The following is a 15,301-nucleotide window of genomic DNA, read 5'->3' as shown; positions in this document are numbered from 1 at the left end:
CTCTAATTTCTCACTTGAGGTTTCACCTTCCAGTGTGTCAATAACTTTGCATTTACAGCGACATTTTTAATGCTTATTTGAATTCCACTGATGGGTAGTTTAGTCATGCACTTAACAAATAATGATTTCTATGTAAGACGTGTTTCTGTTTATGGCGTATTGTCGTGCCCAGGTGAACAAGCACAGTTGTCTCATTCTTCCAGTTCGGCTCTCCTCGACTCGTTGACTTCGGGGTTGTCACACATTTTCAGATGGCTTACTCTGCCCAGACCTATGTGTGACCTGCTGCTTCTGCTTGATGCACTCTGCCTTGGATGAACGTGGCGGGACTTCCGAGATAGTCCCATGCACTCTCTGTCTTTTGTCTACATATAGAACTGGATAATTTCCTTTATTCTTACAGTCAGCATTATCAGCTTTAATGTTTACTAGCAGACTAAACCGGAGGTGGGGAGGGTGGGATGTATAAAAGCCGAGTGTATCTTGAAATCTAGCCTTCATTATGACAGTAAAGAATTTCGTTTCCCAGCCCAAGCAAACCAACCTTTAAGTATCCTAAAATGTTTTTTCTTAAATGCATTCCGCAAACATTTATCAATGACTTTTTAGGTGTCGGACAGTAAGTGCCCTGGATACAACCAGGAAGAAAGACACTGTTTCCTGCTTTATAGACCCTGCCTTGGGTGGAGAGAGGCAATCAAGAGGTAAAATAGAAGCAGCGCACGTGGTGATGAGAGTCATAGCAGGAAGATCAAGCAGAGAAGGGGCTCTGGATTTCAGAAGCAGCGGACGTACGAAGCTCGAAGTACAAAGCTAGAGAATTTGCTCAGGAAATACTGTTTTCCCTCAAAATGCTCAAACTGAACTTGGTCGGGGTGAAATAGACAAATAGAACACCGTACAGTTAGAGTAACAGATTAAACAAGGTGACCCTCGATGGCTAAGAAATAAAAGAGCTACCCGCATTTCACAGCTAAAATAAACAAATAAGCCACTTCACGAACACAAATTTTGTAAATGGCCCAGGGAGAATTCTCTAAACATATCTTTAATATCTCTTTTCCACTTATGTCAGTGGAAATTGATTACATAGAGCAAATGAAACAGCTGGACGTATTGGCAAACTTTTTAAGGGACAAGCACGTAAAACACTTGAACACTTAAAAACACTTGGGATGGGCCCGGCGCGGTGGCGCAAGTGGCTAAGTCCTCGCCTAGCACGCCCGGGATCCCATATGGGCGCCGGTTCTAATCCCGGCAGCCCCGCTTCCCTTCCAGCTCCCTGCCTGTGGCCCGGGAAAGCAGTCGAGGACGGCCCAAAGCTTTGGGAACCTGCACCTGCGTGGGAGACCCGGAAGAGGCTCCTGGCTTCGGATCGGCATAGTATCGGCCGTTGCGCTCACTTGGGGAGTGAATCATCGGACGGAAGATCTTCCTCTCTGTCTCTCCTCTCTGTATATCCGCCTTTCCAATGAAAAAATAATAAAAATAAAAATCTTTAAAAAAAAAAAAAAACACTTGGGACATGTATGTAAAAGGCAGATGGTCTGATTCCCCTCCGGATATCATTAATGCGGAAATATTGCTGTACTTCTGTGCCAAACACACACACATCATCAAGTTTCCATTAGTGGACATTCAGGGTTTTTTTTTTTTTCCTAAGATTTTGCTATTTGAAGCTGCTAGGTAGTTTATACACGTATCATACTTGTCTAATCATTTTCTCATGATAAATCTGGAACATCAATGTCACAGAGTGCAAGTGTTTGCAGCTTTTCAAATGTATGACGCTCATTAAACTTCAATGTGCATTAAAGCACTTGGAGATTTTTGTTAAAATACAGAAATTTCACAGATATGCGGTAGGCCTGAGATATTTTTTTTTTTTTCTTGCTAACAAGTTACCAGGCAATTCCAGGTGTGTCTTTAGACTACGTTATGAGCTACAAGTTTCTGGTGTGTTCTGCCCACCTGCCCGCCAGGAAGAACGTTCGTTTTAATAGCATTTAAGTTTACAAAGTGTTTCAGATTATAATAATAATTTCATGAATTTAATTCATTTTGCTAGATTGGCAGCGATTCATAACTGGTGAATTATCAAAACCACTTGAGCAAGAACCTTGGAGCACACCCTACATCCGGGACCTGGGGAGGGTGGGAAACTTGGTGGGCCTTCTCCCTTAAGACCCCCCTTTAAACATGAAGGAAACAATATAGAAATAATACTTACCCACTTTCCTGTAGCCCTTGAACTTTTTACCCTAATGAACTATGTAAAGATTGTCAAAAATATAATAAAAAAAAAAGAAAAAAAATTTGTTTTGCTAGTTCAGGTTGATAGGCAACACAGCCATTCCTACTTTATAGACACGGAAGCGAGCTCAGTCTAGTTACTGGGGACATCAAGAATAACGAAGATGACAAAGAGCTTTTGAAACTATTGTCACACAGACACCAATAAAACTTTGATGATTAGCCTATAGAGCATATTTTTAAAATTCTATAATGATAACCACCATGAAGGCTACCATGAGGAAACTGTGTGGATAGAAACAATCTATTTAGGGCTGCACGTGTGAATGTTAAAAACAAAACTGAACATGCCTGAAAACAGAATAGATGAGAGAATCCTGGAGCACAGGTGGGAGGGATTTGGGCCACGGAGGCAGAGGGACAATACATAAACTCATCATTTATGTCATATTCCTTACTCGCTGGAGTTGTTTAAATTTTACCTAGGCTAACTGACTTGATTGCAATTGCAAAGTTACGAGAAAACGAATTTTACCAGCTGTATTTTTGAATGGCATGGTTGACATAAAATGCTGAAAATCTCACCAAGGTTTTTTAATCCAAGCTGTGCAACTGCATAGGATATCCTCTTAATCATGGCACTGAACTCAAAGGTGAGAGGTCTGTGGGGAGGCGGACGCACTGCGACACTAATCAAGGCAAATGACTAGACAGGAGTCTAGGCGACAACATGGCTGGCTCACTTCCTTCATGCTTCTATAATCACCTCTTAGCACAGTGATGAGGAAATAGCATTTGCTTCCAAGATTCCTTTGAATTAACTGAATAAAATTCAAAGTCCTTAGGATAAGATGCTTATTATTCTGATATCCTACCACGTCTTAGTGTTCTTTGTATATTTCATCCCTACATAACTTTACAATTTCCTCACATTTAGCTGCTTTCAGTATGAGCCATTATTTCAGTATCTGCCCAACTTTTTTCTTTTTTTTCAAAATCGTTATCATTTTTTTGTGTTGCCTATGACATTTCTTAAAATACTCCACATGAAGTTGATTTCTATCAGTTTCCTGCTGGGAGCACAGATTGTTTTCCTGCTGTGGTCTGCAAGGCAGACTGAATTTGGCTGACTAAATAACTTGAATGAGTCACAGTTAGTGTCCTGGAGTATGTTCCAGCCCCCAATTCCCTGAGCTTCAATTGTTGCCTCCCTCGCTATCGGGATGCTTTGCTGCTTTCCCAGGCCTCTAGCATGGAGCTGGAGGGAAATCAGGGCAGCCGGAACACGAACTGACACCAATGTGGGATCCCAGGCACATGCAATGCAAGAACTTCAGCCGGTAGGCTACCGCACCAGGCCTGGTTTTATTTCTCTTTAGGATTTATTTCTCTTTAGGATTTGCTACCTTTTTCACTCCCTGATACTTCAGGAAAATACTCTTAGTGGAAAAGCTGATTAATAACAAGCAAGTCAAATATAGCTGAAAGCCTTCATGATTTCTCAAAGAATTCTCAATGGTTTCTGACTTTTAGATCCAGAAAATGTTGTTTATTTTCTTCTGTGCTGGTCTCTTAGCCAACATTTTCTTTCTAATTCTGTAAGATAACATAGATGTTCTTTATTGCTGAACTCTGTGCAGATCATCACTTCAAGACAGCTTCTCCCTAATTCCCTATGGCACTACAAAGATAATAGGCTACTTCCTCATACATAATTATTGGAGGTGCTGGCACTGTGGCTCAACAGGCTAATCCCCCACCTTCCAATGCCAGCATTCCATATGGGCACCATTTTGTGTCTCAGTTACTCCACTTCCAATCCAGTTCCCTGCTTATGGCCTGGAAGGCAACAGAGGATGGCCCAAGTCCTTGGGATGCTGGACCCGTGTGGGAAACCCAGGAGAGCCTCCTGGCTCTTGGCTTCAGATTGGCTCAGTTCCAGGCATTACTGCTATTTGGGGAGTTTACCGGCAGATGGAAGAGCTTTCTTTTTCTGTCTCTCCTTCTTGCTGGAAAAATAAATAAATAAAAGAGATAAAAATCTGTCTTTCCAATAAAAGCAAAATAAATCTTTGTGTTTATGAATATATATATATGTATTATATATATGTATATACACGTATGTGTGTGTGTTAAGTTGCCTTTTGCAATGCCAGTATCCTATATAAGGGCCAGTTCAAGCCCTGGCTATTCCACTTCTGATCCAGTTGCTTGCTGAGCAAGCATCAGAAGATGGCCCAAGGGTTTGAGTTCTTGCCTCGAATATGGGAGGCCAGTAAGTAGCTATTTGTTCTGGCTCTGGTCTGACCCAGCTATGGTTGTTGTGACCACTTGGAGAATAAACTTGCGGAGACATTTTCTCTCTTTCCCTTTTTCCATTACTCTACCTTTCAAATAAATAAAATGAATCTTCAAAAATTATACATACAGTGCTTTTTAAATGTTAGGTTTACAAAAGTCATATAACTCCTTACCTAATCAAACCCCTTGTTGAATTGCTCCCTGACTGTATTTCTCCTTTTATAAGTGCCAACTGTAATTAGTCCTATTTTGTACATTTTTATATTCTTACTGACATTTATAAGAATCAAAATATTCTTGTGTAATAAAATTGTGCCATAGCACAGATTTTCTGGTTTAGCTTGCTTTTAGATGTATCTTTATGAGAGCTATATTTTCTCTTTTATGGAACCTTGTTTCATATATTTGTATTGTGTGTAAAACTCCTTTATGCAAATATATTAGCATTTGTGTATCTGGTCCCCATTAATATTTAGATTACTTCCACATTTTCTAACGCGAACAGTACATTCAAAATTACCATTGCCCTTGTTTACTTGTGTACCTGCTCAAGAATATCTCCAGAATATTCGCCACGCAGTTGCTGGGTTCTAAGATATTCACACTTTCAGCTTTACTTGATAGCAATATATCATTCTCTAAAACATTGAACCAACCTATGCTCCCACAACAGGGAAGGATTCCGTTACTCCCCAGCCTAGCTAGAAGTCAGTATTGGCTGACTTTTATTCCTTTCCTATCTGGGGCAGAACTGGGGTGGGGAGGTCATTAGATTGAAAATGAAACCAGTCAGGTTTCAGAAAATTTCTTTCTGGCCAACTTTGCACAGAAAGGGAGGGGAAAATTAAGATCAATTTTTATGAGATTTATTTATTTATTTTGAAAGTCTATTTTCAAAGTTACAGAGAGGAAAGTGAGTTCTAATCTCCATGACCAATCTTGGAGAAGATGAACTTTAGGCCCCTACTGCCTTATTTATTTATTTATTTGTTTATTTATTTGAAAGAAGTACAGAAGCAGGGGCAGGGATTTTCCATCCCCTGGCTCACTTCCAAAATGACAAGATGCTCAGAGATGGATCGGTTGGAAGCTAGGAGCCAGAGACTTCTGAGTCTCCCACACAGGTGCGGGGTTCTAAGGACATGACTGGGGTCATCCCTGCTGCTTCCCCAAGCACCTTAGCAGTGGAATGGGTTGCAAGTGGAGCAGCTTGGACTCACACAGTCTCCTGCCAAGCCACAGCCCTGCTGGGACCTCTAGTTTTCAGTATTTGCTTCAGAGGAGAATGAGGTGCGGGGGGTGGAAAAGCGGAGGATCTGAGCACAGCTTTGCTTCTCAAAGCTTTACTTTGGGTTTTATTTTCTGAACTACAGCACTAGCAAAATAAACTTTAGCTCAAGCACTCTTCATGATAATATGGATTCTGTATAGAGAGTTAGCAGGTTTTAGGAGGGACTGTTATCTTTTGAAAACCAGATGCTGTGTTTTTTTTCTTCTTTTTTTAGTGGTGCTCACCACCAGGAAGGCCTTTACTATATTTAGTCAAGTTCGTCAGATCTCGTTAACAACACACCTTCAGTATGATTGGTTTTAGGGGGAAAAAAAAGCTACTTCAGTCTTTTCTGGTTTTCTTCTGAAGACACATTCAAAATTTTGAATCCTATATTTTGTGTCGTTAAATAGGATAATTTCTGGTTTACATCAAAAATTCACATGCACTTAATAAGCTGGCACTTAGTCTATTGGATGGATCCACGACTTTATACCTAGTAGCTGGAAGGTAGAAGGAGGTTGTAAAGACTGTACACTGAATAGCTAAGCAGTGGCTAAGTGAAAGGAACGATGCAAGTGTCTATTCGATGAATGTCGCGTATAGGGTATGTGCCAGCTGCTGCATCTATTTCAACCACTGGAAAAAGCATTTCTGTGTGCAGGCCTTTCAAGGACACATTTCCAAAAGCAAATAATGATGTACAAATAATCGTGGGAATATGATTGCTTCTAAAACATACACAATGCTCTGTTTTAGCACTAACATTTAGTTTACAGGATTAAGGATATAAAATATTCCTTTTTGAGTGTTTTAGTGAACTCTGAAAGAAATAATTCATTTCTACTCCTTAAGAGTTTTTAGTTGTGGGAGATTCGTGCAACAAAAAACAAAAGCAAACAAAAAGAACCACCCCAGATTAGCAGAGAAAAGCAACTATGAGATATCATCATGTCTCGGTCACGTCTCAGTCAGCTCCGACAGTTTTCCAGCCTCCTTCCCTTAGCTCAGGATTTCCTGGTCCTGCTTTTGTGATTGCAAATGAGCCTCTGGCTCGCTGAGTCCAGGGAGTGGTGCGTGTACTTGGCCCCATAAGATCCCTAATCATCAGACTCATTAGTTCATTATTTTTCCTTTGTGTTCGCGGTATTTCCCTCAGTGTTCAATGTTAGTCTGGATGAGTTTCTTTTCCAGAAACCCCAGAATATGAACAGCAACTAGCTACCACCTGAATGTCATCCCTACACTGACTGGAACATCCTTTGTCATTATCACACCTCCCCAAAGGACGTGATGTTGCTGATCAAGGAAAAGCGAATCAACAACAGGACAGCTAGGAGTTCATACATGGGCTGAACTCAAACCTGTCAGCTCCCACTCCAGTCTAGAAAAATCTTTCACTCTTCAGGACTCTTCTTGTTCTGTTTTTGCAATAAATATCTCCTTTCTTTCATCACTCTGGTGTCAGGCAAGTGAATCTAGTTTCGAAGTTTCTTTTAGAACTCCTCTAACCAGTTTGGGGTATTCAGAATCATATGCATCATATGTACATGGAGATACTTAGGGGGAAAAATGAATAGATCTTGGGGCTGGTGTAGTGGCAAGCAAGTTAAGCTGCTGCATGCAGTACCCACATCCTATATTGGTGCTGGTGCAAATTTTAGCTGCTCCACTTCTGATCCAGCTCCCTGCTAACGGCCTGGGAAAGCAGTGGAGGATGGCCCAAGTATTTGGGCCCCTACCACCCATGTGGGAGACTTGGAGGAAGATCCTGACTTAAATATGGCCCATCTCTGGTCATTGCATCTGGGAAGTCAGCCAGTGGAGGGAAGACATCTCCGCCTGTCTCTTCTCCTATTTCAGTAACTCTGGCTTTTAAATAGTTAATTAGATAACTCTTACGAAATCAATGACTAGACCTGTAACACAGGTATCAACGAGGTGGGATACGGAAGGAGGCTCAGGACGAGAAGGCTGGGAAGAGTCTGGTAAACAAGGTAGAGAATTAATATGCAGACCTGTGAGGACGTTTTCTTCACTAATAAGATTTAATGTGATTTCACATCATCCTAGGTCCACTTCACTAGGGGAAATACCCTTTGTAGAGATTTTCTTTGTAAGATAGGAATTTGTTTTCAGAACTTCTTCTATGTCTTCCATTTATCAAAATAATCAGCTCAGAATAACCCTTAGGAGAGATGCCTACTGAAATATGTTCTGATCTCCTTCCGTCATACAGAGGTGCTGTCCTGAACCTCATCAATATGTGGTAAATATTTCAGAACAAGCACATTCTGTTATGTGCGATGTTTATAAAATAAACTTACTATGATAGATACAATGAAGCAATGAATCAGAGCAACAGGTTTTGTCGCAACGTGATATTTAAAAGGATTGCGAAAACTTTTAGTGTGTATATAAGAGTGTTGAAATGCAGGTCTGGGATTATAGTGTATCCAAAGAAGAGATGAAGGGGAAAATTATCAAAATTTTCTAATAAAATTCATACTCCCAACTTTAGTCTTGTTGGCTTTATGTTGAAGAAAGCAAAGTGATTGCCTTTTTTAATTTCTTTCAAAACCATAACTTCTAGTGTCGAGAAACAGAGCTAAGACCTGAATCTTTTCTTACAGAGAAGTAAGATGATTTTTTGAAGCTTCTAGTCAAAACTGGTGGACACCAGACAGAACCATAAGAGGACAAATGGTACAGAGGTGTCACTGACCACGGGAGGAAATCATGTTAGGGCACGTATCTTCCCCTGACAAGTACAGCAAGGCCACCACTTTGAGCATCTTTGTGGCAAGAGGCATGTAGCTGACCCATGCCTAGGCAGAAAAGGAGGCTCCTCCCGTTTGTTAGCCAATTGACTTCTATGTCCCATTCCCACCTGTGCTCCTTTTCCCCACAAATATCCCACATAGAATGTATAAAGGGCGTCATGCCCAGCATTGGACCCATTCCTTGCTGAACTGCCTACAAGGAGGCGTTGTCTCTGCAAATAACTGGCTGCGGTATCTGGTTTTCCTATATGTTTTGACAAACAACTTGATTTGGCAATACTTTCTATGGTCTCCTGTCACTTCCCCATGTACTCTCAATGTCCCCCCAGAAAGGACAAACTAGTAATGATACATCAAGGACAGAAGACAAGCAGTTCAACAAAGAATTCCAAACATTTTCCAAGGAGGTTCCTGTGCTTGTGGACTAAGATAATAGACAGATGTCACTGTGACTAGAGAAGGCAGAATAAATGAACATAAGAAAGAAGTAAGAGTTTAGAAATGATGAGGTTTAGGACATGCCACTTCAAAATACGACTCCATAGCCTTTGGAAAAACAGCTCAAGTAGTGAAGTCTCTGACCCTAACCGTAACCCTAACCCTAACCCTGTTTCCTCTGCTCCGTATCCTCTGAAGCTGATCATAGAAGGATTCTCTGACATACAGCTCCGAAGAAGGGGTAACACCCTTCTCCCAGAAGTACCCTTCCTATGCCTTGGGGAAAGTAGCATTAACCTTAAAGCTAAATGCTGAACAGACAGGTTCACAAAATCACCTTGGCAAAGGCCGTTACCATGAGATCACACTCTTTTGTTCTCCCATCATATTTCTCTGCAGCTTTTCACTTCATTAAGCTTAGTACGAATCACAGAGATTTCCATGTTCCTTTGGATCTTCCTGTAAGAGGGCACCTGCGTCATATAAAATCTATGGTAGAGAAAACTCTGGCTAATCTGTCTTGTTACAGAGATCTTTTTTGAACATGTGATCAGTGAGAAATCCGGTCTTTCTTATGATGGAATGAAGGAGGGGGGGTGTAACTAGCTTAGAGTCACAAGGTAGAGCACCTAGAGGGAGAAGGGCCGACGAGAATGTGGGGCGACAAGTTATTAAAGTGGAACTTTGAGAAAAGCAGAGATGCCTAATGAGTAGTTTTAAAATCAAAGTTTACCTTGCAGTGTCAAAGGTATCCCTTTGTTTTCCAACAGAAAAGAAGTATTCATATTTTTTAACCTTCCATAAAACAGTGTTTAGTTATTAGGAATGACTGAGACCTACTTTAAAGCAGGAATGGGAACACAGTTTGCCAACAGGGTTAGTTTATTTGTGCACCAAATTCAACTGCGTGTGTGTGTGTGTGTGTGTGTGTGTGTGTGTGTGTGTGTTGTAGAACACCCCACAAAAAGTGAGGTTGGCTTCCCTGATAGATAACAAGCCAACCACTGATACCTGGCTCATGGACAAAACAAGACATTTATTTTACAAAACGCTAGGTGACTATGGCTCAATTCCCAAATTCCCTGGGGGGTTTGGAGTGATGAAATTTACAGATGAAAGTTGGGAATGAGCAGCAGATGATCAGCTTGTGTGTGTCTTTAGGGGCTAGACAGTGTTCAGGGTCTCCTTTGAAGGGTCAGTGACAGCTGTGCACTTTTGTGATGGCAAAGAGGGCTCCTGTTTGTCTTGGTGGTGCTGATTTAGTATCTCTTTATCTCATCTGGACCCAGAGTTCATGGAAAGGTTCTCAGAATAGAGTCTAGATTGAGGATGCTAACTCTTGAGGTAATGAATTCTGAGTCCTGGTATGTGTTGTCTTTATGGAGCCCATCTGAGTCTTGTGCCACATTTTTTAAAAAGTCTATTTTTATTGCGAAGTTAGGCATACAGAGAGGAGGAGAGACAGAGAGGAAGATCTTCCATCAGTTGATTCACTCCCCAAGTGGCTGCAATGACTAGAGCTGAGCTGATCCAAAGCCAGGAGCTTCTTCCGGGTTTCCCAGACAGGTGCAGGATCCCAAGGTTTTGGGCCATCCTCGACTGCTTTCCCAGGCCACAAGCAGGGAGCTCGATGGGAAGTGGGGCTGCCAGGGTTAGAACCGGTGCCCATATGGGATCCCAGCATATTCAAGGTGAGGACTTAAGCTGCTAGGTCACCGCGCCAAGCCTTTGTGCCACATTCTTAATGTAGTGAATTATTTTTTAATTAATTTCGTTATGATGAAGACAGGAATTACAAGCTGAGAGAGATAATATGGGGCCCAATAATGTCCACGCCAGAAGCCTTAGTGGTGAGTTTGGTTTCCTATACAAGGAGGCACTAGAAAAGGGTATAGTTACGTTGTGATTTGTTCTTCACTTTTGTATTACTACAGATGCCTGTATATTCATGTATTACTGATCTAACAGCTACAAATAACTAAAGAGATGGACAATTTATACTCTATGTAACATTTTAATCCTATGGACTATCATGTACTAGGAATAAGAGCCTTCTTAGTACAGTTTTCAGTTTGTTTGTTTTGGATGTAGAACTGGACATAGGATATATGTGACAGTGAAATTTGTAAATGTGGCCAAAGACTAGGATGAGCACAAAAGATTAAAGTTATGAGGACAGATTTGAGATTTGCGGCAGGAGAATGTGGTTCTTGAATGATAAGCTGGATATACTAAGATCAGATTCAGGAAAAGACTTTTCTCTCAAAATTTGTAATTCGGGATAGGTGGGGAGGAATGGCCAGAAAAATGCCTTCTCCATCTTCTGTTGATACTTGGAATACTCCTGGGTATCTGTTTCATTTAGTCAGAGCTTTAGCCACTTTTTTTCTTCTATATTATAGACCCAATGCTTTACATAGTAGCTGTTGCCTGATCAATTTAGGGGCCCTGGATAAAGGAAGGCCGAATAAAATATGAAAATCACATGTGATACACTAAAAAATAATAGTTATGAATAATATGACTAATTATGAATAATAATAATAATAATAAATAAGCACTGTTTATCTGAAATTTAAATTTAGTTGAGTGCCCTGCATTTTCTAAAGTTGACACCTCTTCCTAAAAAGGCTCCATAATGTCAGCAGATGCTAGTCATTTAAAACAGTAAATGAATCTATAACCTTTTCCCTTTTAGAATGTGGGTTTTTCTAGGAAGGGGTAGGTCTTGGAGTCAAGGATGGGCGGAAGCAGTGTGAAAAGGGGCGTTTAGGAAAAACAACCATGGAGGTGAAGTGCAGAAGAGTTCCCCAAGAGGCTGGTGGCAGCCCTGGGGGGGTGGGCTGATGGAGGGTATCTGATGGTGAGAGCAGCACGGACTGCGTTGGGTATCTCTGTGATAAACCAGTAAGGCCATCATTTCCTGGATAAGGCAAGAATGGGGAGTGCAGGCCAGACCTTAGTGGGCCTTGATTTCTGTTAAGTTCAGTTTACTATCTAAAAGGCAAGGAGAAGACTTTGAAGGGATTTGAGGAGGGCACCCTGCCATGACCAGGTTTAAAGCGTGATGGTCCTACGGTCATTTCTGTTGAGGTCTCAGCATTTAGTAGAGTGATCCATTATGAAGTATTCATCACATAAGTTACCCAAGGAATTTCAGAGTCCACTATTTCTCATGAGCAGGGCAAAGCGTCCTTCCTCCATTGTCCAGGAAATGCTAGGCATGTGAGTGCCTACCAGCAGGCTAAGCATTGTGTTTGCTGTTTGTCCACAGCCTAGATCTGACCTTATGTTAGATCATCTCCCATGGTGTGCTCTGATTAAGCACATTCCACTGGGTGTGTAATTCAAACATTGCAATCCTCTCTGACAGTTGCATAATCAACGTTGTTATATAACCCACCAAACTCAGTCATCTGGGCACAGGGTGTGGCAGTGTAACACCTAGGAATGAATGGTATTGAAAAAGCAGGAAGATCATTTGCAGTTGCCTGGGATTCATACACAGTCTTTCATTCTCTTTTTGCTTCACAAATTCACTAAACAAGCATTTCACATATACTTTCTTGGCTGAATGGTAATTCTTTGCAAACATAATTAAAATCGCATATGAAAACATGTTCATTAAAAAATTCAGATACTGCAAACATATGCTGAAAAAAAAACGCAATAATCATTTCCTTTTCCTCCCTTCCCAGGCTCAGAGAAAACCACTGGTGACAAATGTTTTTGAGACAGTTCCTTCTGTGTATAATTGACATCTATGTTAATATAAATATATCCACACACACTTACGTAGACCAGAAAGTATAATAGTATTTTGGAGAGGGTTCCATATCAATAGGTATAGTTTGATCTCACGTGTTTCACTGAAAAATACTTTATACTAGGGTAATTCAGTTTCCAGTTTGTCAATGGTACAAATGAAACGGCAATGAATATCCTTGTTCATTTATCTTTGTACCCTTATGCAAGAATTTCTCTAGGCACATTCTTGAAACTAACCATGAGTTTATCAGCATTCATTTAAGTGATTAAGACTATGCATTGGGATCAAATTACTAATTCACTTCCAGCTATTGAAGAGATTGCTGTGACACTCATAGGGTCTCTGTCTTCTAGGCTTGGTGTCTTCCTCTTTGACTGCATAGTGGTCACACTGGGTAAAGGCGAGAGGCAGCTAGGTACTTGCAAGCTGTTAAACACAGCAATGAACAAATCATGGCTCCAAAGAAGCATCAAAGTGGAGATTGAGTGATGTGGCCAGGACACAAGTATCAATAAGGGATAGACTGAATAAGAGTTCTTTAAACTCCCTTTGAACTTTGATAATGATGATTAAAACGTAGGCTCTGTTATTTCAAGGAAGGTAAACCCCTGAAGTACAAGCTGTTACGCATTGAAAACTGTCTCACAGAATGTTGTATGTCTCTTGCAAAGTCTAAGTATATTCTAACAATATAGCTGTTCGACATGAAAATTTAAAAAAAATCAACAGATAAAAATATCAGTATCAGCCCTCTCTGATGAAGATTGAATATCTGACTATCCTGGGATTGAAATATTCTCTGTGGACGTAAATTTCCTCGAAGTGTAGCTTCAACACAATGATTAGCATGAAATCTGTCTACTCATTAATTGGTCAGCCTAATCCCTGAAGGTATATGGGTTTGCATACCTAGCATAGGGCCAAAGCCTCATGAAGCTTAAGGATTTCTCTAACGCATTAAGGAGACATGTCACAATATGGGTCAGTCCGAAGAGCTGCAAAACTAATTAGATGACTAGCATGGGGGAGCGATGAAGAATCTGTGATGGATTAACAAAGTTTCAAACACCTGAAGATGATGTTTTCTTAGATCAACTAATCTAAGTAGTAAGGCTCTGTCCATATTACATCCTTTATTATGAGATATGATAGCTATTACAAGCTATTATAGCTATTACCAGCTATTATAGCTATTACAAGCTATAGCTCCAAACCACAAGGCGGATGAATGAGCCCAGGATAGTACAATTCAACCTGATATGCACATATTTATGTGGGATTTTCTACTATCAGTTTTTGGGCTTATTTTAACCTATTATTCATTTTTCCTTCAAGTGCTTTTTATTCAATTGTATTTTGACAATGCATCCAGATTTTATTTCTTCTCAGAGTTTTGTATTACCACATGGTATTTTATGTTTTTTAACAGGTGGTGAATGCAGTGCAAGGTGGGTGCCCTGTGGTCTGTCTCTGTAGCTATAGTAAGTACAGTCCATATACTTCCCGAGTCTTTACTTCTAAAAAATATTTTATTTATGTTCTTGTGACCTGAATGCTTCATCAGATGCCATCAGGTGCTGGGATGGGCCAGCCTTCGAGGGTTGGACTTGCCAGTAGTTAGAACATGGATCTGGAGCCGGGTACTGAGCCAAGCCACACCTGGCTGAGTCTTTAGGACAAAAATGTAAACAATCCTGAAGGTTTGGTGATCCAAACTCATCCCTTCCCACCACCCTTCTCCTGCCTCTCCCCAGCTGAAGCCTTGAAGTGTCATTTTCCATTTTTTCTGAAGATTCTCTGCCTTTTCTTAAATCCCTCAGTGGGAAGATCTCCTCCCCTCGTTCAAATGGTTCCTGATTATCATAACCATCATGCCACAGTTAGAGCATTCTCTCAATTTTAGCAAAATGACTTGCTTTCTAATTTTGCAGACACCAATTTAATTTCATCCTTTCTATTTTTGTAATAATTGATTTTTTGAAATTTCAAAAAAAATTATGATGATGATTCATGCCATGTCCCCTGAGGATACTTTCGTGGCTGTTTAGCTTTTATTTTTGTTGGTCTCCTTGGCAATGTTTCTTTTGAGGACTTTGCGTTTTCCTGGACAATGTGTCCTGCCATATCTCCCTGTGGCATGCTTCATTTTTTTGAAGATTCCTTTTTATTTATTTAAAATGTGGAACTAGAGAAAGAGAGATCTTCTCTTACTGGCCTACTCTCCAAGTGCTCATGATGGCTGATTTCATTTTGTTTGGATAAACTCCCAAGGGAGGGATGCCTGGGTCATATGGTATCTGTTTTCAGATGTCTGTTTTCCACAATGGTTGCTCTAGTTTAGGCTTCCACCAACACTGGATTAGATGACATTTTTCTCCACATTCTTGCCAGCATTTGTACTTTTAATTTTTGTATGATAGCCATTCTAATGGTGAAAACTCATTGTATTTATTTGAATTCCCCTGAGTGATAGTGAACTTGAGCACT

This window comes from Ochotona curzoniae, unplaced genomic scaffold (assembly GCF_017591425.1).
Source record: "Ochotona curzoniae isolate NIBS_2020 unplaced genomic scaffold, NIBS_Ocur_1.0 contig_4558, whole genome shotgun sequence".
Classification (NCBI taxonomy): domain Eukaryota; kingdom Metazoa; phylum Chordata; class Mammalia; order Lagomorpha; family Ochotonidae; genus Ochotona; species Ochotona curzoniae.
This window is presented reverse-complemented; position numbering follows the sequence as displayed.